The 25950-nt window shown below is 37.8% G+C and overlaps 2 long non-coding RNA genes across 3 annotated transcripts in view; one reads left to right on the forward strand and one right to left on the reverse strand.

The window, feature by feature from the left end:
* Positions 1-24704, reverse strand: LOC103008402 (uncharacterized). Its single transcript, XR_451972.2, has 3 exons — positions 24642-24704; positions 19910-20045; positions 1-221 (listed from the first exon to the last, which is right to left on the reverse strand). It is a non-coding gene; the product is annotated as an uncharacterized LOC103008402 (long non-coding RNA).
* Positions 1-25950, forward strand: part of LOC103008605 (uncharacterized) — a 448254-nt gene that overhangs the window by 159737 nt on the left and 262567 nt on the right. The gene's annotated exons all lie outside the window — the stretch shown is intronic.

Genomic DNA, 25950 nt, shown 5'->3' on the forward strand with positions numbered 1-25950 from the left:
ATCAGTAAGGCATCTGGGGAATACAGGCCCTGACTTTTCTCTTTTCTGGTTCTCTGTCCATGCGTTTCTCTGGATAACCTCAGTGGGAAGCCACAGAGAAGGTGCCTTGCTTCAGGTCCTCCAGGTCAGCAGCTGGGGTGCAGAGCAGGGTGGAGGAGAGTAGGGAGTGGATCTGGAAGGCTACATGGGAATTTCCAGCATGCCATCTCATCTTCTCATGTCTGGAATTTTGAAAACACAGATGTAGGATGTATAGACAAAAACTAATTAAACAAGGTAAACTTTGCTGTCAGGTAAACTCTGTGTTATCACTAAAACGAAAAATGTGTGAGGGAATTGAAGGCTCTGTTTCTGCTTTTCCAGGTTTTCTAAGCACCACATGTTGATTCTTACATTAGCGGCTTTCTAACTGTGTGATCTTGAGCAAGATGCTTAGCCTCTCTGTTTCAGCTTTCTTATCTGTAGAGTGGATATAATCATAGTGGTTTTCCTACAGATTAGGTTAAATAATTTATGTTCAGCTCCTAGCACAGGGCCTGGTACATAATAAATGTACCCATTAAATATTAGGGTTTATCCTCTATTGTTATGAAGACTATTCTCCAAGCCCACGAAAGTCAAGCTGCAATCACTGTGTTAGTCAGATCAGAAGTCACTAATTACTAATGGCCAATACAAGAAGTGAGGTTGAGTATCAAGGAACATTCTAGGACTGGCCATCCTCTTTCATTTTTGCTTATCCAATTCTCCACTTCAAGTTCTAGCCAAAAAAGCACCTTTTTATAAAGCGTTGTCTGAGTTCTGCACCCCACAGACTATCATCTTTCAATCTATAGCATTCTTCTTAGAAGCCAAATACTATATTGTGTGGTTATAGACCACCTAATACAGGCTTCCTGTTGTACAAAAATATGTGTTTCTATCTACCCAGCTAGATCAGAAGCTTTTTGAAGATAGACATAATTGTTTAAAAAAAATTCTTAGAAGTATTTATTAACCTATCCATCTTTCCTTCCTTTCCCTCCCTCCCTCCTTCTCTTCCTTTCTTCTTTCTCTCCTTCCCCACTCCTTTCTTCATCCTATCAATTAAGCTGTATTAATTTATTAAGGACCTAACAGGTACTATGCTTTTGCTGCGGGGATGCACATGGATGGAAAAGACACAGACTCTACCTTTATAGAGCTTAAGATACAGTTGAGGAGATAGGACACATGAATATATTAACTACAGTCATAATTATTCCATGTATAATACTATACAATGTAGAAAATAGTAAGCACTTTTAGAAAATTACAGTTGAAGTCTCTGGATATTTAAACTACAGAAAGATAAGCTTTGAAGAATAAAGAAGACCTCAGCAAGAAAAGAGTTGATGAAGGGCCAGAAATTAAGATAAGAGGAGGGACTTTCCTGGTGGCGCAGTGGTTAAGAATCCGCCTGCCAATGCAGGGGACATGGGCTCTAGCCCTGGTCTGGGAAGATCCCACATGCCGCTGAGCAACTAAGCCCAAGTGCCACAACTACTGAGCCTGTGCTCTAGAGCTCGCGAGTCACAACTACTGAGCCCGCCTGCCACAATTACTGAGGCCCGTGTACCTAGAGCCCATGCTCCGCAACAAGAGAAGTCACTGCAATGAGAAGCCCACACACTGCAACGAAGAGTAGCCCCCGCTCGCCGAAACTAGAGAAAGCCTACACGCAGCAACGAAGACCCAACACAGCCAAGAATAAATAAATTTATATGTATATAAAAAAAAAAGGATAACAGGATACCCTCACTGCTGGCGAAGAAGGGAATGAGCCATAACGGCAAATGAAGGCTGGACTGTACCATTACTGCTGTGGGGTTTCCGGGATATTTGCTACAGTAATGTTAGCCTGGAGAAGCTTGTATTCCAGCTCAGGGCTTGGGCACTGACCTGTTTACCGGAACTTTCCAGATGAACACCTTCTAGTATTAAGATGTTTCCAACCATGATTACTGATGTTTCTGACATACTCTTGATTTTTCACAATCAAGTTTGGAGTGATGAGTTGGTACCAGTGGATGTCTTTGTATGGATTTAATGATGTTAAGGAGCATAGCCCAGATATTATTATATGCAAGTATCACATTTTAAGTAAAACTCACATTCTCTGCCTCTTTCTGAAAAAAAATCTATATCAGAGTCTATGGAGCTCAAAGAACAGGAGGGGGTCACATGGCTGTGTGATGCAAATTAATTATATAATAATTACAGCTGGAAAATAATTAACCAGATCTGTACTATCAAATGAAAACAGAGAACAGAGGAGGAAACACAGATAACTGACTTGCTAGATAAACATCCTGAGACCTTCTCCAATTATAGCATATAATATGCAACATAAAATATGTATGCAACTATGGAGAAAGAGAAGGTGCTTCGTGCTGTTGCCCATCTTTTATTAAGCAATTTGTTAGGTAATGCCTATTAATGATATTAATAGCTGACATTTCTGGAGTATTTAATATGTGTTGGCCACTGTTAGCCAACACACACAATAGCACTGTGTACACATATAATAGTATTTAATTGATTATTGAGACAATGCAACTTTAGGTTGAAGTTGGTTGAGAAATGAGAGGGAAGTGAAAACAACATGAGCAACTCTTTAGAGAAATTTGGCTGTGAAACGAAGATGAAAAAGGAGTAGAAGGAGGAAGTTGTAGGTGAAATTGTATAAGATATTCTTTCTTCCACTTTTCACCTGGGCAAACAGGTGCACAGAGAGTTTATGTGACCCAACCAATATTTAACAGAGTCAGTAAAGGAATTTCAAATGCTTGTACTGGCTTCTAGGGCAGTAGATCATCTTTTGCCAGCTGACAACACCATTCCCTCAAATCAGGAAAGCATGGAAACTGCAGAATCCATGTTGGACTTCTGAGAGAAGGTTGTGGAACATGGTGAGGTTTTTCCTAGGAGCCCTGAATCAGAGTGAGGTTAGGGAGAAGTCGTCTTCATTCTTATTTTTATGTTTTATAGTCACTGGAAGAATGTTCTAACCTTAGTAGGCCCTCAGTAAATAACAACAGTAACAAAAACATTTATAGGTCACTTACCCTGTCAAGTCCTAATCTGAAGCTTTATACACATCATATCATCTTATTTCATCTTCACAACAATGCTATGAAGTATATGATGTTATTATCTCCATTTTAAAGATAAAGATATTTAAGCCCAGAGAAGTAAATTTCTGTAAGAATATATTTCTACTAAAATTGAGTTTAGTCTTGGGGTCCAAAGTCCAGATTATTAACCACCACTACTTCTTATAGTATCTTGCTGGGGGAGGGAGTGGAGAAGTATATGGTAAGGGGGTGGTTTAAAGTCCACAACTATCTGTTTTTATCCAGCTCCTAATTTGGAAGCAAAGTAGTTTCTCCTCAAGTTACTATTAACTGGACACTATATTGGGGCAGATTCTGATCTATTCTTATGCCATCTCATGACTCACAGGGAATAGGCTTGCTTAGGTTTTTGCTAAAGACTCCAGTGGCGAAAGTCTGTTTTTCTGTCACCAGTGGGTTAAAAAAATCCATTTTCTGAAGATCTAGTACATCAGATGTGAAGTGAATGCTACAAATCTGCTTAATGAGTCTTGAATGTGAACAGTGTATTGGCATATTTAAGACAAATTGCAATTGTCAGAAATTCCTTTGTGGCTTCCTCTTGAGGCCTGTGAGTGGAGGCAAGTTAACTCTATGGTTCTCTGGCAGTTTTAATTTTTACAATTTTTTCTCTTTTGGTTTGAAACCATGAAGAATGAATTAGCTGCAGGATGCTTTTTGGTGGATGGAGGAAATATTCTGAAGGCCTCAAAATGAAATACTGTACAAACATTTAGCTAATATGATCATGCAATGGTCAGGGAAAAAAGGTACTGTGCATAAAAATATGGAGATATTTATTACAGAAAAAATAGTGTACATTTAGAGTCCCAGAAAGCTTTCAGAGGAAACAGCTTCCTTTGCTTTTGAGAGCCATTAATCATTGCCACACAAAGGATATTTCTAGTATTGGAGATAGAAGAATACAAGAGAAATACATCTAAGCATTCTTTTTGAAATGAAATAGAGAATTAAACAAAGAAATAGATTTTCAGGCTCTGCTGCATTTTAATATATAATGATGTGTGTCCATATATGTTCATACCCTTGAAATGTATATGTATGTTGGTGCTTAATCTACCTTTTTAGAGACATCAACTACTTAGAAGCAAGTGTGTGCTTCTAGAAGGAACATAATTATTTTGCTCCTCTGAAGAGATGTCTTCAAGAATGGCCTCAGTAAGTGAAATACCTCAACACCTGCAATGAGCAGTACTGCTGTGGGACCCTCAGTTTCCATATGAGGCTCTCCCACTGAGCTCTTCTGATGTTCACTTCGTTGTGAAGTTTAGCATTAAAGATGAAAGTGGTGTGAAGCAATTTTGGAGAAAGGAAGCTTTGAAATCTCAACCCCGGGGGGAAGATAAATTATTCTTCTAGGTACTTTGGCAGGGGTGCTGTTTTGAAAGGCAAGAGGCCAGAGAAGGCCTGAAAAATCATGGCCATTGTTTCTGACAGCTTTTGGGGTGTTGATCAGATTAAGCAAGACCAGCAGGCTGCATTTTCAGTGAGCCCTGAGAAGCCGTGGGAGCCTATCTCTGGGTATGCCACACCAGCCCCTGGCTGTTGTCAGTCTGATGGATCGCTGGAGCTAAAGCTTTAGGTGCAGGGACAGCTGGGGGTAGGAAAGGGTGGCACTCCTGAGAGAACTCTGGTTAATATAGGGCTGAGCTTCTTGAACAAGGTACTCAGAGGTTTTGGACGCCGCAGGATAAATGTGGTATGTTTTCCTGGAGGGTCAGTTTTACTAGAAGATTAGAGGTGCAAATCATCTTTTTGATATTAAAGGGAACAACACAGATGTATTGTGAATCGGAAGGCAAATATTGCATAAATTTTAAAGGTACAACTAGAGATTGTAAGGAAATAATAAGCTTGTAGTAGGTTAGATTCTGATCGCCTCCTTTCCACCCGATCCCAGTGAGTATATGAAAACTCTAGTCTACCTTTAAGGGCCCCTGTGTTGGGCATCTTTGAGCAATTAAATACAATTGAACCCAGAAAGGATAAAAGAGTTTCTGTTGCTTAAACTGAAGGTTTTAAATTGAAATTTGAGGTTGAAAATTGTCAGTCTACAGGCTGATTCTGACAGGTCAAATTTAATCAACAGACAAGTTTTGTTTGATCCATGCAGTGTTAATTTTTTCAATTAGTTGCTAGAATTTGTAAAACAAAGTCCTCATAATAGTCCAGTTTCTCTTAAAAAAAAGGAAAGTTTGGCAACACCCAGCATGGTCTCTTGCATGGCAGTACTCAACTAGAGCTAAATAGTGTTGCTGCCTTCAAAACAGTATGCTTCCAGCCCACCGCACTTACCACCCAGCCCAGTTCTCTCACTGCTATCTGCCCGATCTCTATAGACATTTCCATTTGTGACCCATTCTTCAGCCATGATACCCCTGGGGTTTTTCTCGTGGCCTTATCTTTGTAGGATTCATCTTTTCATTTTGGTCTTGTGCCCTGCTGTAGACCATGGTTATCATGGTAATCTATAAAGTTTTCTTTGCATTCTGAGAACTAATCCTTACTGAGGTGTAGATATTAAGCGTGCACAGACAAGCTGCTGTGTGTTATGGCAGTGTGAAGACTGAGCCTGTAAGCTGGTGTTTGCTACTTTGAAAGGGACCTACGAAAACTGTCCATGCCCACATTTCACCCATTTTTGACTAGGTGAATATAACTCTTTATGTTATCATTTATTTTAAAACTTAGTGTGAAAGAGGCATGTGTCAATTTTGGTATAGAGGAGAAAGTGTAGAGAACTTGGTTGCTTGTCAGCTATAGTGTTGGAGAAAGACCATTAGATAGGGAATTAAGGTCCTTGGGTTATAATCCCAACTCTTCACTTACTGTTCATTCTCAGGTGTGAGGACTAAGTTGGTGATGCTCGGCTTCCTCGTCTTATGTGGATTATATCACCTGCCTGTTCTATCTCACAAACTCCCTGAGAATCTCAACAGTAATAATACAAAGAAACCAGCTTAGAAAACCATAGAAAACTTTACAAATTTAGGTATCACGTTCGTATGAAATCCTAAAATGGTGGGTTATGTCTAGGTAATTCTCTTTGACCAGTATAATCCCCACGACAGTTAATTATATTTCCTGATGGTGATGTAGTTTCCGTTTTTAAAGACTGAAGAGAGAATTCAGTTACAACAAGATGTATCTTTATTGGCCAAGTAGGGCCTTAAAATGATAAAAGAGTGTCTTGCTATCCCTTTCTCAATGAATACCAGAGTTATTTACCACTAGCTCCAAACAAGAAATAATAAAGTTATATAAAAATGTGTTGGATTTTTATAGGCTTGGAGGTCACTGGGATCCAGCTTTATATTCATTACTTGCTAACACCATTTTTCTTTCATGCACTGTGAATTTCTGAGGGTCTTTTTCCTTTCAGGCAGTCAGAAATATGAATTTGTTTTATATTGATCTGCTTATGGTAGCTGGTGTAACAGCATCTTGTAGTAGACATGCTGCAGGTCATATCTTCTTTTACCTTTTATAAAAATTTTAGTGTTTCTCGTCGGTGGGAAAAAACATCAATGTTTCTCCTTGAACAATTCTGAACAAGTCTTTTGATGTTTTCTGGTTTAGCTCTTAAATCTTGTGTGGTGTGGATTACAAAGAAAAGAGACATTAGGGATTCTTTCATCAATCTCATTCTTCAGAGATTTCAAAAGAAAACTTTGAAAGGCACTAGATTTTCTGCAGCTAAGGAGGCTTCTGGCATGTACATTCATAGAGATGGCTTGCACAATAATCCTTTTTAACAAGAAAGCAGAACACCATTTGTTCTGTTACTCATGGTTGGCATTTTAAAAGCCATTTTAAATCTTGAAACCTAGAGTCCAAGACCTATGGATACACTATATCCTGTACAAAATTGTTTCTTTTTAAAATCAATAATTATGTCTTTGAAAAAGCCAAGAAATTGTTAAGAGATTTGTATTTTATATAGATTTGTCCTGTATAAGTACTTTCAAATTGCATTGTAGGTGACACAGAATTACCCTAGACTCTCTTATTGAGACATACATTATTTATGATCAGTACCGCACTCAATGTTTATTTTCCTGTTTCAACATCGCTGCTATTTGGTCATATGGTCCTGTGTTTCTTTTCTTTTCTTTTTTTTTAAACATCTTTATTGGAGTATAATTGCTTTACATTGTTGTGTTAGTTTCTGCTGTGTAACAAAGTAAATCAGCTATACGTATACATATATCCCCATATCCCCTCCCTCTTGCGTCTCCCTCCCACCCTCCCTATCCGACCCCTCTAGGTGGTCACAAAGCACTGAGCTGATCTCCCTGTGCTATGTGGCTGCTTCCCACTAGCTATTTTACATTTGGTAGTATATATATGTCCATGCCACTCTCTCACTTCATCCTAGCTTACCCTTCCCCCTCCCCGTGTCCTCAAGTCCATTCTCTATGTCTGCATCTTTATTCCTGTCCTTCCCCTAGGTTCTTCAGAACCTTTTTTTTTTTTAGATTCCATATATATGTGTTAGCATACAGTATTTGTTTTTCTTTTTCTGACTTACTTCACACTGTATGACAGACTCTAAGTCCATCCACCTCACTACAAATAACTCAATTTCGTTTCTTTTTATGGCTGAGTAATATTCCATTGTATATATGTGCCACATCTTCTTTATCCATTAATCTGTCGATGGACACTTAGGTTGCTTCCATGTCTTGGCTATTGTAAATAGTGCTGCAGTGAACATTGTGGTACATGCTTCTTTTTGTATTATGGTTTTCTCAGGGTATATGCCCAGTAGTGGGATTGCTAGGTCATATGGTAGCTCCGTTTTTAGTTTTTAAGCAACCTCCATACTGTTCTCCATAGTGGCTGTATCAATTTACATTCCCACCAACAGTGCAAGAGGGTTCCCTTTTCTCCACACCCCCTCCAGCATTTATTGTTTGTAGATTTTTTGATGATGGCCATTCTGACTGGTGTGAGGTGATACCTTATTGTAGTTTTGATTTGCATTTCTCTAACGATTAGTGATATTGAGCATCCATTCATGTGTTTATTGGCATCTGTATATCTTCTTTGGAGAAATGTCTATTTAGGTCTTCTGACCATTTTTGGATTGGGTTGTTTGTTTTTTGATATTGAGCTGCATGAGCTGCTTGTATATTTTGGAGATTAATCCTTTGTCCATTGCTTCATTTGCAAATTTTTTCTCCCATTCTGCAGTCTGTTTTTTCTTCTTGTTTATGGTTTCCTTTGCAGTGGAAAAGCTTTTAAGTTTCATTAGATCCTGTTTGTTTATTTTTGTTTTTATTTCCATTTCTCTAGGAGGTGGGTCAAAAAGAATCTTGCTGTGATTTATGTCATAGAGTGTTCTGCCTATGTTTTCCTCTAAGAGTTTTATAGTGTCTGGCCTTACATTTAGGTCTTTAATCCACTTTGAGTTTATTTTTGTGTATGGTGTTAGGGAGTGTTCTAATTTCATTCTTTTACATGTAGCTGTCCAGTTTTCCCAGCACCACTTATTGAAGAGACTGTCTTTTCTCCATTGTATATTCTTGCCTCCTTTATCAAAGATAAGTTGACCATATATGTGTGGGTTTATCTCTGGGCTTTCTATCCTGTTCCATTGATCTATATTTCTATTTTTGTGCCAGTACCATACTGACTTGATTACTGTAGCTTTGTAATATAGTCTGAAGTCCGGGAGCCTGATTCCTCCAGCTCCAGTCTTCTTTCTCAAGACTGCTGTGACTATTCGGGGTCTTTTGTGTTTCCATACAAATTGTGAAAGTTTTTGTTCTAGTTCTGTGAAAAATGCCATTGGTAGTTCATTAAGGATTGCATTGAATCTGTAGATTGTTTTGGGTAGTATAGTCATTTTCACAATGTTGATTCTTCCAATCCAAGAACGTGGTATATCTCTCCATCTGTTTGTATCATCTTTAATTTCTTTCATCACTGTCTTATAGTTTTCTGCATACAGGTCTTTTGTCTCCTTAGGTAGGTTTATTCCTAGGTATTTTATTCTTTTTCTTGCAGTGGTAAATGGGAGTGTTTCCTTAATTTCTCTTCCAGGTTTTTCATCATTAGTGTATAGGAATGCAAGAGACTTCTGTGCATTAATTTTGTATCCTGCTACTTTACCAAATTCACTGATTAGCTCTAGTAGTTTTCTGGTAGCATCTTTAGGATTCTGTATGTATAGTATCATGTCATCTGCAAACAGTGACAGTTTTACTTCTTCTTTCTGATTTGGATTCCTTTTATTTCCTTTATGTCTCTGATCACTGTGGCTAAAACTTCCAAAACTATGTTGAATAACAGTGGTGAGAGTGGGCAACCTTGTCTTGTTCCTGATCTTAGTGGAAATGGTTTCAGTTTTCCACCATTGAAAATGATGTTGGCTGTGCCTTTGTCATATATGGCCTTTATTATGTTGAGGTAAGTTCCCTCTATGCCTACTTTCTGGAGAGTTTTTATCATAAATGGCGGTTGAATTTTGTCAGAAGCTCTTTCTGCATCTCTTGAGATGATCATTTGGTTTTTATTCTTCAGTTTGTTAATATGATGTATCACATTGATTGATTTGCGTATATTGAAGAATCCTTGCATTCCTGGGATAAACCCCACTTGATCATGGTGTATGCTCCTTTTAGTGTGCTCCTGGATTCTGTTTGCTAGTATTTTGTTGACGATTTTTGCATCTATATTCATCAGTGATATTGGCGTGTAGTTTTCTTTTTTTGTGACATCTTTGTCTGGTTTTGGTGTCAGGGTGATAGTGGACTCGTAGAATGAGTTTGGGGGTGTTCTTTCCTCTGCTATATTTTGGAAGATTTTGCGAAGGATAGGTGTTAGCTCGTCTCTAAATGTTTGATAGAATTCACCTGTGAACCCATCTGGTCCTGGGCTTTCATTTGTTGGAAGATTCTTAATCACAGTTCCAATTTCAGTGCTTGTGATTGGTCTGTTTATATTTTCTATTTCTTCCTGGTTCAGGCTTGGAAGGTTATACCTTTCTAAGAATTTGTCCATTTCTTCCAGGTTGTCCATTATATTGGCATAGAGTTGCTTGTAGTAGTCTCTTAGGATGCTTTGTATTTCTGCGGTGTCTGTTGTAACTTCTCCTTTTTCATTTCTAATTTTATTGATTTGAGTCCTCTCCTTCTTTTTCTTGATGAGTCTGGCTAATGGTTTATCAATTTTGTTTATATTCTCAAAGGACCAGCTTTTAGTTTTATTGATCTTTGCTGTTGTTTTCTTTGTTTGTTTCACTTATTTCTGATCTGATTTTTATGACTTCTTTCCTTCTGCTAACTTTGGGTTTTGTTTGTTCTTTCTCTAGTTCCTTTAAGTGAAAGGTTAGATTGTTTGCTTGAGATTTTTCTTGTTTCTTGAGGGAGGCTTGTATAGCTATAAACTTCCCTCTTAGAACTGCTTTTGCTGCATCCCATAGCTTTTGGATCGTCGTGTTTTCATTGTCATTTGTCTCTAGGTATTTTTTGATTTCCTCTTTGATTTCTTCAGTGATCTCTTGGTTATTTAGTAACATATTGTTTAGCCTCCATGTGTTTGGGTTTTTTACGTTTTTTTCCCTGTAATTCATTTCTAATCTCATAGCGTTGTGGTCAGAAAAGATGCTTGATATGATTTCAATTTTCTTAAATTTACTGAGGCTTGATTTGTGACCCAAGATGTGATCTATCCTGGAGAATGTTCCATGCGCACTTGAGAAGAAAGTGTAATCTGCTCTTTTTGGATGGAATGTCCTATAAATATCAATTAAATCTATCTGGTCTATTGTGTCATTTAAAGCTTCTGTTTCCTTATTTACTTTCATTTTGGATGATCTGTCCATTGGTGTAAGTGAGGTGTTAAAGTCCCCCACTATTATTGTGTTACTGTCGATTTCCTCTTTTATAGCTGTTAGCAGTTGCCTTATGTATTGAGGTGCTCCTATGTTGGGTGCATATATATTTATAATTGTTATATCTTCTTCTTGGATTGATCCCTTGATCATTATGTAGTGTCCTTCTTTGTCTCTTGTAACATTCTTATTTTAAAGTCTATTTTATCTGATATGAGTATAGCTACTCCCGCTTTCTTTTGATTTCTATTTGCATGGAATATCTTTTCCCATCCCCTCACTTTCAGTCTGTATGTGTCCCTAGGTCTGAAGTGGGTCTCTTGTAGACAGCATATATATGGGTCTTGTTTTTGTATCCATTCAGCAAGCCTGTGTCTTTTGGTTGGAGCTTTTAATCCATTCACGTTAAGGTAATTATTGATATGTATGTTCCTATGACCATTTTCTTAATTGTTTTGGGTTTGTTTTTGTAGGTCCTTTTCTTCTCTTGTGTTTCCCACTTAGAGAAGTTCCTTTAGCATTTGTTGTAGAGCTGATTTGGTGGTGCTGAATTCTCTTAGCTTTTGCTTGTCTGTAAAGCTTTTGATTTCTCCATCAAATCTAAATGAGATCCTTGCCGGGTAGAGTAATCTTGGTTGTAGGTTCTTCCCTTTCATCACTTTAAGTATATCATGCCACTCCCTTCTGGCTTGTAGAGTTTCTGCTGAGAAATCAGCTGTTAACCTTATCAGAGTTCCCTTGTATGTTATTTGTCGTTTTTCCCTTGCTGCTTTCAATAATTTTTCTTTGTCTTTAATTTTTGCCAATTTGATTACTATGTGTCTCGACGTGTTTCTCCTTGAGTTTATCCCGTATGGGACTCACTGTGCTTCCTGGACTTGGGTGGCTATTTCCTTTCCCATGTTAGGGAAGTTTTCGACTATAATCTCTTCAAATATTTTCTCTGGTCCTTTCTCTCTCTCTTCTCCTTCTGGGACCCCTATAATGCGAATGTTGTTGCGTTTAATGTTGTCCCAGAGGTCTCTTAGGCTGTCTTCATTTCTTTTCATTCTTTTTTCTTTAGTCTGTTCTGCAGCACTGAATTCCACCATTCTGTCTTCCAGGTCACTTGTCCGTTCTTCTGCCTCAGTTATTCTGCTATTGATTCCTTCTAGTGTAGTTTTCATTTCACTTATTGTATTGTTCATCTCTGTTTGTTTGTTCTTTAATTCTTCTAGATCTTTTAAAACATGTCTTGCATCTTCTCAATCTTTGCCTCTATTCTTTTTCCGAGGTCCTGGATCATCTTCACTATCATTATTCTGAATTCTTTTTTTGGAATGTTACCTATGTCAACTTCATTTAGTTGTTTTTCTGGGGTTTTATCTTGTTCCTTCATCTGGTACATAGCCCTCTGCCTTTTCATCTTGTCTGTCTTTCTGTGAATGTGGTTTTTGTTCCACAGGCTGCAGGATTGTAGTTCTTCTTGCTTCTGCTGTCTGCCCTCTGGTGGATGAGGCTATCTAAGAGGCTTGATGGGAGGGACTGATGATGGGTAGAGCTGACTGTTGCTCTGGTGGGCAGAGCTCAGTAAAACTTTAATCCACTTGACTGTTGATGGGTGGGGCTGGGTTCCCTCCCTGTTGGTTGTTTGGCCTGAGGCAACCCATCACTGGAGCCTACCTGGACTCTTTGGTGGGGCTAATGACAGACTCTGGGAGGGCTCACGCCAAGGAGTACTTCCCAGAATTTCTGCTGCCAGTGTCCTTGTCCCCACGGTGAGCCACAGCCCGCCCCCCCCCCCGCCCACCTCTGCAGGAGACCCTCCAACACTAGCAGGTAGGTCTGGTTCGGTCTCCCCTGAGGTCACTGCTCCTTCCCCTGGGTCCTGGTGCGCACCCTACTTTGTGTGTACCCTCCAAGAGTGGAGTCTCTGTTTCCCCTAGTCCCATCAAAGTCCTGCAATCAATTCCCACTAGGCTTCAAAGTCTGATTCTCTATGAATTCCTCCTCCCGTTGCCGGACCCCCAGGTTGGGAAGCCTGACGTGGGGCTCAGAACCTTCACTCCAGTGGGTGGACTTCTGTGGTATAAGTGTTCTCCAGTCTTTGAGTCACCCACCCAGCAGTTATGGGATTTGATTTTGCTGTGATTGCGCCCCTCCTACCATCTCATTGTGGCTTCTCCTTTGTCTTTGGATGTGGGGTATGTTTTTTGGTGAGTTCCAGTGTCTTCCTGTCAATGATTGTCCAGCAGCTAGTTGTGATTCTGGTGTTCTCGCAAGAGGGAGTGAGAGCACATCCTTCTACTCCGCCATCTTGGTTCCTCCTCAGTCACCCTGTGTTTGAAGAACTTACTTTGTCTTCAAAGCCTAGCTCACATCCTAACCTCTCCATAATGACTTTTCTGGTTTCTTCAATTGAAGGTAATTTTTCACTACACTGAAATCCCTCTTTTATTAAGTGTATCATTTTCTAAAGAATTTGAAAAAGAAAAGGTACATGTATATGTATAACTGAATCACTTTGCTGTATACCTGAAACTAACACAACATTGTAAATCAATTATACCCCCCCCCACCAAAAAAAAAAACTAGAAAAAAAAAAGTATTATTTTCTACCTTGTCTTAATGGCTACTAAGGTACATTTCATATCTCCCCTATCTATATTTATACCATCTTTCTATCTCCAGTACAGATTCATATTACTCTGTCTTAATAAGTATTAATACATAGTTTTGAATGAGTGAGTAACAGAATGGATGAATAAATGAGGTTAACACCAAAAGTCTGATAGCCTTCTCTACCGTTATCTTTTCTTCTCTTAAAATAAATGGTCTACAGTCAATGTATTTTACCATCACACATCCCTCATAAATTTTATTTCTTCCAGGCAATTTTGACTCTCCCTCTTATTTATTTGCTGTATCCAGATTTATTTAGGCATAACTTGGATTTGTTTCCTTCATTCCCACTGTCAAAATCCAGGTCCAGGGCCTTATTGTATTATTCTTGGATGTATGCTGCAGCTTGCTAGCTAGTTATCTTGTTTTGAATTTCTTTTTAATTCCTATTTTGGACGTACATCAGCCTAATCTACCTAAAATAGAATTTCAGTATTTCTCCCCTATTTTAGAACTAAGAATCCTTTCCAACAGCCCATAGACTAAAATTCGTACTCAAACTGACATTTAAAGCCCTTCAATAACTGGGTATAATTTACAGATTCAACCTTGCCTTTGGAATTTTTGATTCCTCTTTTTAGAATTCTTAGTCCTCATCATCTGATTCCTTTGCCTAAAAAAAAAGTTCAAATCTGGTTTTCTTTCAGTTTTCCAGCCTTGCTCCTTGCTGTTTTCTCCTCCATACCCTGAACTCTATCCAACCACTAAACTGTTTGCAATTCTCAGATCACTTAAACATCCATGCCTTTGCAAGTTATATTTATTCTATCTAGAGAAACTTCTCTCTCTTATGACTTATATATTCCTACTCATTCTGTTAGAATTATCATAATCATTACCCTCTTTGTAGTGTTTTTTTCCTCATCCTTCTCTGCTCCCCAACCATTGTTAGGCATTCATTTTCTGTGCTTCTATTTTCATAGCTGTAGCACAATATGTATCACAGTGAATTATTGACTAGTCTCTTTCATTTTCAGATTGAGAGTTTTTTGAGGTCAAGGGCATAGTTTCACTTTATTTGTATCTCTTGGGCCTAAGGGTGATTAGTACACAATAAGTTATCAGCAAATATTAATGTACAGTGCTATCAATATGGCTAACATTTATTGCATACTTGCTTTGTGCTGGGTATTACTTTGTGTGATTTCATGTAATTTAATCCTCATAACAGCCTTCTGAGGTAGTCCTTCTTAATATCATTATTTTACACATGAGGAAATTTAGAGGCTCAGGGAGGTTAAGTAACTTACCTAAAGACAAAAAACTACATGACAGAACAAGGATCAGAAACCAGGCTACCAAATTGCAAAGCTCATACTTTTAAGCATTGCACATATTTATTCATTTCTATCTCTAAACATTGGCATGTTTATGGAAGAACTTCCTCCCTAATTTTTTCTTTTTTATCAAATTTAAGGCACAGGTCAAAATCTAATTCCTACTCATTCCTTCCATGACTGTATCAGTCTTACCTTCTTGCATTTACTTATTTGGCCATATGTTGCACAAAGTTCAGTATTTTGACATGAATGGCTTGACATGTATTAATTTAAAAATCCATTTCTTGTTTCTTTCTGGACTTGGATTGTGATCTTTATTTAAATGACACTCTACCCCCAGCCCCATGTAACACACACTTATCACCGTTATGGATACTTAATAGCACTTAGCTAAAAATTCTTGGTTTAATACCACATGTAGTTGGGGTTTTTTGGGGTTTTTTTTCCTTTTGTGAGTCTCTCTAAGTTGGAGGTAGGTTAGGAATCTGACAGGGTTAACTACTTTGAGGACTCGTCCTTGTCAAATTCCCTTCACTAAGGAAAGGGTTACCTATTTTCAACAATGAGGAAACAGAAAGAAAAATAGGCCTGGCACATCAAAACACTGATCCCACCAAATGCATACACTCTCTGGTCTTGAAAGAGTCCTTTGAAGTCATATAATTCACCTCCCTCTGAAAACAGAAGGGGAACTGAGGGAGACCCTATGTTGCTACCTGCCATGCTCATAATCCCCTGGCCTGTGCAGCAGAGCCTGGCCAGTGAACTTGGATCTCCTGGTTATTTCAGGTCCTGTGCTCTGCTATGAAAAGAGGCATCTGTGAGTGAACATGTAAAGGGTCAAATGCAAATACTTTGCACTTAAGAGTGTTCCAGAATGGAACCCTAGCCCTGTGTGGAATTGTTTTTTAGATGCCACAGGGTTTCAGAGGAGACTATGACAGCGAGCTATGGGTCAGGACAAGCAGCCAAACAGCCCTAAGAGGGGATTAAGAATTGATTGTTGATAGTTTGTCTCTACCACATGTCAGGCCAAGTGGCTGCAGCTGGCCAGGGTGCCAGGGAGGATTTTCCAGTCTCTTCCTTTACTCTGTGCTGACTTGGCCTTTTGGGAGAAGGGGTGATAATTGCATGACAAAGTGACTAAAATGTATTACATCTGTCCTTTGAAGGGTCCAAGGATTACTTAGTCATTTCCTGAAGATGTTTTCTTCTTAAAGAAAATTACATGCTCAAAAAATACAGTTGAAATGAAAATGGAGTATTCAGAATAATGAATGTGTTTGAAGTAGCTGTGATGTTTATGTCCTTGTGAGTAAATGATGGTCCCAAAGGGCATCCTACATAACCATTATTACCAGTGAATATATTGCACATACTGGTCCAGCCAAGCTGCCAATTGTGGCAGAATTATTATTTTTTTCTTTTAGATTCTGATAAATGCTGTTTAATTTCAATAAAAATGAATTTTTGTTCAAGTGACGAAGGGCTATTATCCTGTTTGAGGTTGTTTTAAAGGCTGCAACAGGTTCTTTTGTCAACAGCATAACACCTTGTAATGGTTTAAAATAAGTATTCAGTTTGAACACACATACAAAAAGAAGTCTTTTGAAGGAAGATGGAGGCCAAAGACAGAGAGCAGTGCTGAATTCTTAAAGCTGCATTTAGTTCCTTATGTATCTCTTTTCTTTTCTTTTCCCTGCCACATAGATGCATATATATTTTCATGCACGTATACACAGCTTTTAGGAAAATATATCCTATCTAATATTCATTAAGCCATTATCATGTTTATAAAGCACATGTTATGAGAGATATAAGGAGCTTAAAATCTTTAGGGAAGATACTACATATATATGAATTACATATTAATCATTAATTTATTAATTTAACAGGTGTTAATAGAGCAGCTACTATAGCCAGGCACTATGCTCATGGTGGGAATACATGGTGAAATAATATGTGGTCACTAGACTCATGCAACTTAAAGTTTAGTGGGGGAGACATTTCCAAATTAATTGTTCCTATAAACAGATGTGTAACTAGAGCTGACATAACTGCCCTGAAAGAAAAGAACATGGTTTCATGAGTATGTATAACAAAGGAACCAGTCCAAGATAACAGAAGTGGTCAGGGAATGAAAAGACTTTGGAGCTGAAATTGAAGGATTTCCACAAGGTAAAATGTGGTGAGTATATTAAGGAAGATACTAATAAAACATGATCAAGGGGTAGGAAAAATGAGGTTTGGGTTGGGAAAGTCAGAGAGACTTTGGTAGAAGGTAGTGGCTGAGTCTTGAAGAATGAGTTGTGAGCTACGTAGGTTAGGGGACCTTTAGAATCTCTGGCATATCAGGTAATAAAAAAATCCATTATTCTTCCTTTGTTCTGCAAAGGAAGCTTTTCATCCAGTGAGTTATTTATTTATTTGTAAAACCCTGCAGTTCCACGTATATGATAGGCTTTATTGCTAGAGAGGCACTGGGGGATAGACAAAGAAGAATAAAAGTTCACATTCTGAGACAGATTCAAGAACAAGAACAATGTCCTGTATTTTTCCTGTATCATCCAAGTGTTTTCTACTTACTTACTACATATTATTCTACTAGACCAACTAGCTTCTCTTATTTCTCAAGTGACATTCTTCATCTTGTCTTCTAGACAAGAGGTTCTATAAGGCACAGTTAAAATTCTGGAATGTTGCCAACACTTGTGATTTATGTCCTAAGTAATTGATTACTAATCACAATGAAAGTATTAAATTTTAGGAAAAATTACTTTACAAAATAGAACAGATTCAGGGTTACCCATGTGGAAATAGTGTTCATCCTCTTGAAATCCTAGCTCCTAATGCTTTCTTGAGTAGGAGCAAAAGGGTGTTGTTTCAGGACACGAGAGATTTACACATATACATGTAGTTCATTTTTTTAGTGCCACAGTTTGTAATGTTGGACATGGCTGTGGAACTGTCTGACAGGTGTGAATGTCATCTGTCACATGTACCTGGTTGAGAGTCATTGGTAAACCATGAGCTCCTTAAGAGCATAGTGCATGACTTAATTACTTCTTCTTCTTCCCACAGAGACAGATGTTATGTTCATTTGTTCATTCACTCACTCATTCAACAAATGAGTTTCGTGGTTTTCGCTCCTCACATCTATCTATTTAGCATTAAAGAGCTTGTAGGCATTAAGGCAGCTGGAGAATCTGACTAGGACAGCCAATTTGAAGACTCTGCTTGTCAAATTCTCTTCAGTACGGAAGGAGCTATGTGCAGTAAAGGCAGAAATCAATTTCTGTGTGTCAGGCTCCATCATAGGTGCTGAGGACTCAACCATGAGAGAAGCATACACAATAATACCTGTCTTCATGGAACCTACACTTTAGTTGGGGAGATAGAAGTAAATAAAATCAATAAATGAAAATTTTAATGTGCTAGTGATAAATATCATAGAAAAAAATAGAAAACAACGAGAGGAGAGGGAAGTAATAGGGAAGTGGTAATGTTGGTGGGGCTGGCAATTTTAGATGGCTGTCCCTGGAAGCCCTCACTGAGAAGGTGATATTTGCATGAAGACCTGAAGGAGATAAAGACAGATAATCGTTATTCACAAAGCATTATGAATAAAGTGAATAAAGTGAGTGAATAAAGATTGTCTCAGTGTTAAGTGAGGTTTACTTGGTGGCTCAAGTGGGGAAAGGAATTCAGAATATTATTTTTGCCTATTTCCTGAGGTGAAATGTCAAGTTCATGGCATCATAAAGAGCAGACTGGCCCTGTTTGAGTATGGAAGTGAAAGGAATAGATGGAAAGAAGGAATGGCATGGCAGTGGCTGGAAGAAGGAAATGGTGGAAATAAATCACAGGTGTGCAGAAAGAATGCGCACTCAGTACTGAGTTCAGATGCTGCCTCTAACCCCATCTTCTCACAGGAATCAAACTATGTCTCCCTGCCTTATTAGTCCTTCATTTGTCGTCCTTTCCCCCGCTTAGACCATGCTTCTGCTTAGGAAGATTTGTATTAGACCTTCTTAGAATCAAATAGGCGTATACATTTTTTTTTTCCTAATCAAACTCTCGATCATTAATTTCCCTTCAAAAACTTTTTCAGGCTGTTAGCAAAAATAAATTATCAGTAATTGCTAGTAACGGCTGATTTGTCTGGGATTATCACTGAAGTATAAAATGCAATTTAGAATCTCATTATGATTATTATTCCATTTCATTCACTAAATGTGGTGACCTTCTAATTTAGAAATTTTAAGATGCTTATTAGATAAATGTTAAAATGGTGCTTATATAATTGTAATGATCTTTTTCTAGTTTCTTTTCCATTTGCTTATATACTATTTTGTTTTATTGCCACTGGGGGATGGAGTTGGGAGGTAATCCATTTCTCTCACTGTCTCTTATGAAGCCAGACATTAAAGAGTCTCCCAAAACTGTGAAACAGTGCCACTCTTCTCATTATTTTAGTTTTTGGAAAAATGTAATTTTTTTCACAAAATATTTTATTTATGTTAACATGTAATAGGTTTATGATTCTTATTTTTAAATGAGTTCATAAAGTTTAAAGTTTTTCTCAATTTAAATTTCTAATATAGTAAATATCAACAGATATAATTCTGAATAAAAGCTCTTTGGGCTCCTCAGTAATTTTTCAGTTCTCAGACCAAAAAGTTTGAGAACTGTTGATTAGAGGTCAATAGCATAGACGCTGAAATCAGACTGACTGCCTGTCACTGAACACCAGGTGACCCTAAGCAAGTTAAGTCCCAGTGCAGTGCCAGTTACTTCACCTGTAAAATGAGAATGATGATATTACCTATCTCATAGGGCTATTTTGAGGTATAACAGAAGGAAGGTATGTGAAGAGCAATGCATGGCAAGTATTAAGCGTTCAGTAAATGGTAAGTATTGTAATTTGCCCAGCTCTGTCAGATCTGGAAGCTGAGGGAAATCAGACTAAGTACCTTGCTTGAAGTCACACAGAGTCTGTGTGGGAATTTGTCTTCTGAGTCTCACTACCCCACACTGCATCTCCAATACTTCATCAGCTGTTGGCTCCAAAGTTGCTCAGAGCAGTAGAATTATCACATTTTGTTTTACCTTTGGAAATTAAGAAGAAAAGATCTTTTCTGTTAGATGTTTTGATCATAATCCTTCTACTTAATTATAATTGTATAACATTTACAGTTCTCTAACCACTTTCAATCCAGTTCTCTTCAGCCACACAAGGTAGGCAGAGCAGGTTAATTTGTCTCCATTTAATAGATGAGGAATTCTGGGGCTCAGGGAAGGTTAAATGACTTGCCCAACACTTTCTGACAGATCAGGCATTGGACCCCAGGCTTTATAACTCCCCTGTGTTATATTATGTAGCTGTTCAGCATTGTAAATATCATCTAATCTAACTTAATTTCACAGAGGAAAATTAGTCCCGGAGAGTTAAAGTGACTTTCCAAGGGTACGAAGTTCCCAAATAAGGTGCAGAAGAAGCTGAAATAGTAAGTGTGGTTTCCAGGTTCTTGTGTTTCTTTGTTTTAGGTTTTAGTTTACCTAAATTTAATAATGGTAATTCCATTTTCCTCTGATTCTGGGTTGTATAAACACTGTGGGGCTTATTGGTTTAGTGTTTTAAATACATACCATAACTGGGGTGATGCATATTTTGCCTCATCAGCTAGGTTGTTTAATGCCCCTTATTCTTGTGTTCTCTGTGTTTAAAATCTCAGCCTCATTTTGCTGTGGCTCTTGTTGGAGGCAGTCGGCATTAACTTGCACCAAGGGATACATTGACTGCTTCCCAGATTGAGCTTTATTTCAGACATTTGCAAATTTCAATTTTATACACTTTTTGTGTTTGACTGGTGGTCTATGTATTTGTTTGTTGGTTTTCCGGGAGAAGGAGGAGGGAAAGAATTACGAATTCCAATGTCCAATCATTGGGACATCATCTCTTTTTGTAGGAGGAATGTCTAGTGTAACATCAAAATAATAATATTTCTGTCCCTTTTTGGGCTTTGTATCAAAACAGCTTCATGTCTCATATTTGTAGTTCTTTAGTTAAAAAGAAATTTAAAAGACAAAGGAGAACAAAGAACATCAAGTCTCCTTAGCATTATTGTTTTTTCCATGTACTGCCATATGGCATCAGTCTTGTCTAAAGTGGTTTTAGAGAAGTATAAGGAACATGGACATGATTGAATGTCTAAAAGAATGAACTTTGTTTCACTTATAGTTTTCGACTTTATGATGGTGTAGTCCTTCAAACAGGACTATTCACAACTTAACAAGACACATGGGGATCTCTTACAGGCTAATAATTTGATGCTTGTTTGAGTAGATGTACTTAAGTGTTTGTTCATTTAGAGGTGAGTTTAAGCACTATATGAAATAAAGTAGAGAAAAATCACTACTGGTAGCAGCCCCCCACCTCATCTCTATTGTCTAATCTCCAGCCCCCAAGTATATATTTTAAACTTAGCAAAGTCAAAGCCCTCAGCTTCTCACATCTACCTTTGATTGAAGGCAACCATTTTTTTTTCTATTTTCTATTTTACTGATCAAAGTATATAGAGTTGCATAAATTTCTCTCATCTTCAACAATAAACAATAGCAACAACTACAGCACATTGATCCTATATCACTCTTCATTGACCATCCCCCATTACTCTGCTTCCTTTTTAGCAGAACTCTTCAAAAAAGTTGTCTGTTCTCACTGTCTCTAGTTATCTTCCCATTCTCTTGAATTCACTTCATTCAGATTTGGAATGTAGTTATTTTGGATGCGCCTTTGTAGGGTCTCACAGAACATCCAAAGCAGTTTAGTAAGTAATTGTTTCCAGCCATATATATTTTTTCCCTAATTGGAGTTCTGGTAAACACATGTTCTTCATCTTATTACATTTATAATAATTTAGTCCCACAAAGACTATATTTCAGCTTCCCCTGTATGATATTGCTTGGGTTACCCAAGAGGCTGGCCCACCTCTAATCTGTTTCTGAATCTATCGTACAGCAATAGATCTTCTATATTAAAATGCATACGGTAGATAGGCAAGGTCTATTTCTTGAATGAATGAATCAAGACACACAATATAAAACTTGTATTTCATTCACTTGTAGTCACTTGAAAATTCAAGATGGTCTTTTTGACACCTTCCTGTTAGGTTAAAATCCAGGAAAGATGTGGGATTGGTGTTTCTGGAGGAAAAAAGTCCTCTCGTCATCTTTAAACAAGATAACCACACACTATGTTTTTCCAAAATATAGGGATCATAACTATAATCCTTTGTTTTTGCAAGGTATGAAAAATGTTAACAAACATTATTTATCGATCTCTAAAATAACCTTGTAAAGTAGTAAGTGCAAGGTGATAACATTCTCAATTTAGAGAGTAATGTTGCTAATTGAACTCAAAAGAGGCTCCGTGAATCAAAGGTTGCACATTATGCTGTGTGCCAAAGTAGGGAAGAAACTTATGTCTTCTGTTTCTCAGTCCTGTGTTCTGTCTGCTTCATGATGTTGCCTTGTTTTTGGAAAAGGTTTAGTTCTAACCAGTCAAGCAATTTAAGCATAGACTGTTCTAGGGTTCTGAGATGGGAGAGTTGCGTTGTATGCAGATTCTCTACAGCGGGGGTGAGTTATTTCCTCTGAGAAGACATCATTCCATTGGCTGCTATGACCGACCAGTGAGTAGACAATTGCTCACAGGCAGGTCAGAACCATGAGCTGGTTCTCATTAGCTGATTTTTTCTCTTTGGCAAATTACAGCATTTCCTGAAACATCTGCTCCTGTGTAGCCTCTTCTGTAGTCATTCCATTGGAACTGCTGGAATGACTACAGAAAAGGAAAGAGCCTTGCCTTTTGTGCCACTTGCATATTCCTGGACTTTACTGAGAGAACAATTAGGAGCAAATAGTGGGGGATTGTGCATTTACTCATGCTCATGGAGGAGGTGCCTCTCTTCCTTTAATGATGTCCCAAGGAGGTAATGTGGGGACCAGGCACCCAACAAATTTACTATTATTCTACCAAATAATATCCATTTAAAAAGTACCATTTCCTCTATGAAGTGCTTTTTCTTTTTTGAAATAGCAGTATTGTTTTTGTAAAAATGATTCATACTTACCAGAAAAATCCAAACAAGGTATAAAGTACTAAGAAGAAGAAGGCAAAAATCAACCCAATTCCCACCACTCAGAGAAAACAAGTTAACATTATGGTGAACATCCCACAAAATTCATTTCTAATCTCTTTCCTTTTGGAACGTCTGTGTGGCCAAAGATGATGTCATACTTGTTTCTGGTGTATATTTATATGTTTTATCTTTCCCATAGATTATAAACTCTCTTTAAATAGAGAGATGGAGATGGTGCCTCATATATTTCTGGGCAGTGTCTAACAAGGTATTGCATATTTGGTAGGTTTTAAAGACTACTTTGTAAAATATAGAAGTCAGAGATTTAAGTTCTACTTTAAGACCCTAATTTTGGGTAGTCTGTGCTCTCCTTGGAACAGATTGCAAATGGAAGACAGTGATAGCTGAAGACTGAGGAAATTAGATGAAGTCATGAGGCATGTAGATTTTTCATTGTGTCTCCTGGGTGTTTCACAGTCACAGTGGGGGGCAGCCCACAGATGCCCTGGTGATAAGCTCTGGTCTGCTGATGCATCCTCATAAGCCTAAATGAAACTTCTCACTGTGGGCACTGAGCAGTGACAATCAGCATTTGGGGTTTGATTGCTGAACTTCAGTGCCTTCAGTTTCCAGTGATTTTTAGTAGTGTGTGTCTTGGCAAAAGGACAGGGTATTAGCTCAAATGTCATGTTTAAAGGGTAGGCGGCCTGTCTGAGAGGTTCTAATTGTGTAGCCACGAACAAAGTTTGAATTATAATTTTAATAACAAGTCGGTTTGCAATCTCTTAATCAAAAGTGATGTGTTCGAACAAAGCCGCATCCCAGCAGATGGCCCCAGATTTCAGCCTTTTCATCATTCATTTTTCTCTAGTGAAATCATACCCATTCTCCCTCCATTCTCCCTAAGCAGAATATAATCTTCTTCTCTTTTGAACCTCTACTTATTAATAGTTCATAGAGATATTGCACAATTAATATGAGAAATTGAATTGGTTATTAAATAGTATCTGCAATTAAAAAATAGGCATCGTATACCAATCTCTTTCACTCCACATCAGCAATCCTTGCCTCAGACCTTTGGATATTGCCAGAGTCAATCTGTTGGAAAATTTTAATTTTAATTCTATTAATTTTTATTATTTAAAAAATTTTAACTTTTTATTTTAAAATGATTTCAGACATAAAAAATTGCAAAAATAATGCAAAGAATTCCCATATATTTTTACCAGGTTCCGCAAATGTTCATATTTTTCCATATTTGCTTTATCATTATCTATCTATATACAATTTTTCTACTTACTTGTTGCAGGCATCATCCTTAAGGAGAATTTTAGACAAAGACAAAAACGTATTCTTACACTTAGAGTCATTTTGTTGAAGGCTTTTTCTATGGGTTCAATAAATAATATTTTAAAAATAACAAAATACTACTAACACTATTAGCAGTTAATATTCATTGAGTAAATGCTGTGGGCCAGGTATTGTATCAATCAGGGTTCCACCTCAGGTTTCCTGAGGTTTAGGAAAGTTGGGTTCTGCTCCTGGCTCTGTAGCATCCTACCTTGGTCTGCTCAACTTTAGGCAAGTAACACAGCTCTTTTCTGAACTTGTTTCTTTATCTGCAAAATAAGAGGAAATAAATAAATAGATTACTGAAGTCATCAATCCAAGAGGCTTGTACTCACCATTGTCTTGAAATATGTGCAATCACTGGACTAAGCACTTAATGTGCATTACCTCACTGAGTCCTCAGAACTCCTATGAGGTTAGTCATTATCATTCCCATTATACAGATGAGCAAACTGAGGTAAGACAATTTAATAACTTGCTCAAGGTTAGAAAATGGAAGAGTCTGGATTTGAACCCAAATCATTAGCCTTTTGAGTCCAAATTCTTAACCTCTGTGTTATACTTCTCTGAAATACATTGGGAAGGTCTTAGTTAAATCTGAATATGTGATTCCTGGTTTACAAAACCAGTACTCTAATAATCCTTGAGCTGGGAAGCCTTTAAAACATGTATACAAAACCGTCAAGTACAAATATGTGTTTTATGACATATATATGCTTGTTCCTAAGTCTATATTTTTTCTTTCTTTTCATACCATTGTTTGTGTGTTTATTAGAATTTAATGCCTATCAGAAAATTAATAAAAACCTGGATTTTGCCCAGTGGTTTCAATTCAGTGTTGGATTTTGAAGCAGGGCATCCAGCTGTGCTGGACTCAATTGAAAAAAAAAAGGGTTGGTTAAAGTAATATCATAGGTCCATTTATTTGTTAAATATACCTCAATAAAAATAATTTTTTAAAAAGTATTAGAATATGTCCAGAAAGTCTGAATTTAGGGAGAGAGTTGGAGAGAGATAATCTGGGAAGTGCACCACAACACCACCTTGGCTGAGACTCAAGAGGAAGTGAAAAGCTGCTGATATGATCGTTGTGGGTCATAGCCTGTTAGACCCCCTGAGGCATGCTGAAGACATAATTGTGTAATCTTTTGGTGTCCAGCTGTGGCCTTCATTACTAAAAACCTGAATTTTCAGAACAAAGCAAATGGAACATATATTCTGTGAAAAGAACACCTTAGTGGTTGGTTAATACCAAAGTTGTCAAAACTGGAAAGAAAGAATTGCTGTTTGTAATATCCATTGAATTATGGGAAAAGTGTCCTTACCCCCTGGAAACACAGGACCACCTAGGTGTGACTGCTCTGTGGAGATCAATTAGATTCTAATTCCTGTATTTTGTAAATAAGGAAGCTGAAGTCCAGAGAGCAGTGATGTGCCCAGGGTTGCGTGTGGCTCATGAGCCGAGTCAGGGCAAGAACCCGGTGTTCTTTGAGGGCCTCCACTTTTGAGGAAGACAGCAC

Source organism: Balaenoptera acutorostrata, chromosome 10 (genome assembly GCF_949987535.1).
Source record: "Balaenoptera acutorostrata chromosome 10, mBalAcu1.1, whole genome shotgun sequence".
In the NCBI taxonomy this organism is placed as follows: domain Eukaryota; kingdom Metazoa; phylum Chordata; class Mammalia; order Artiodactyla; family Balaenopteridae; genus Balaenoptera; species Balaenoptera acutorostrata.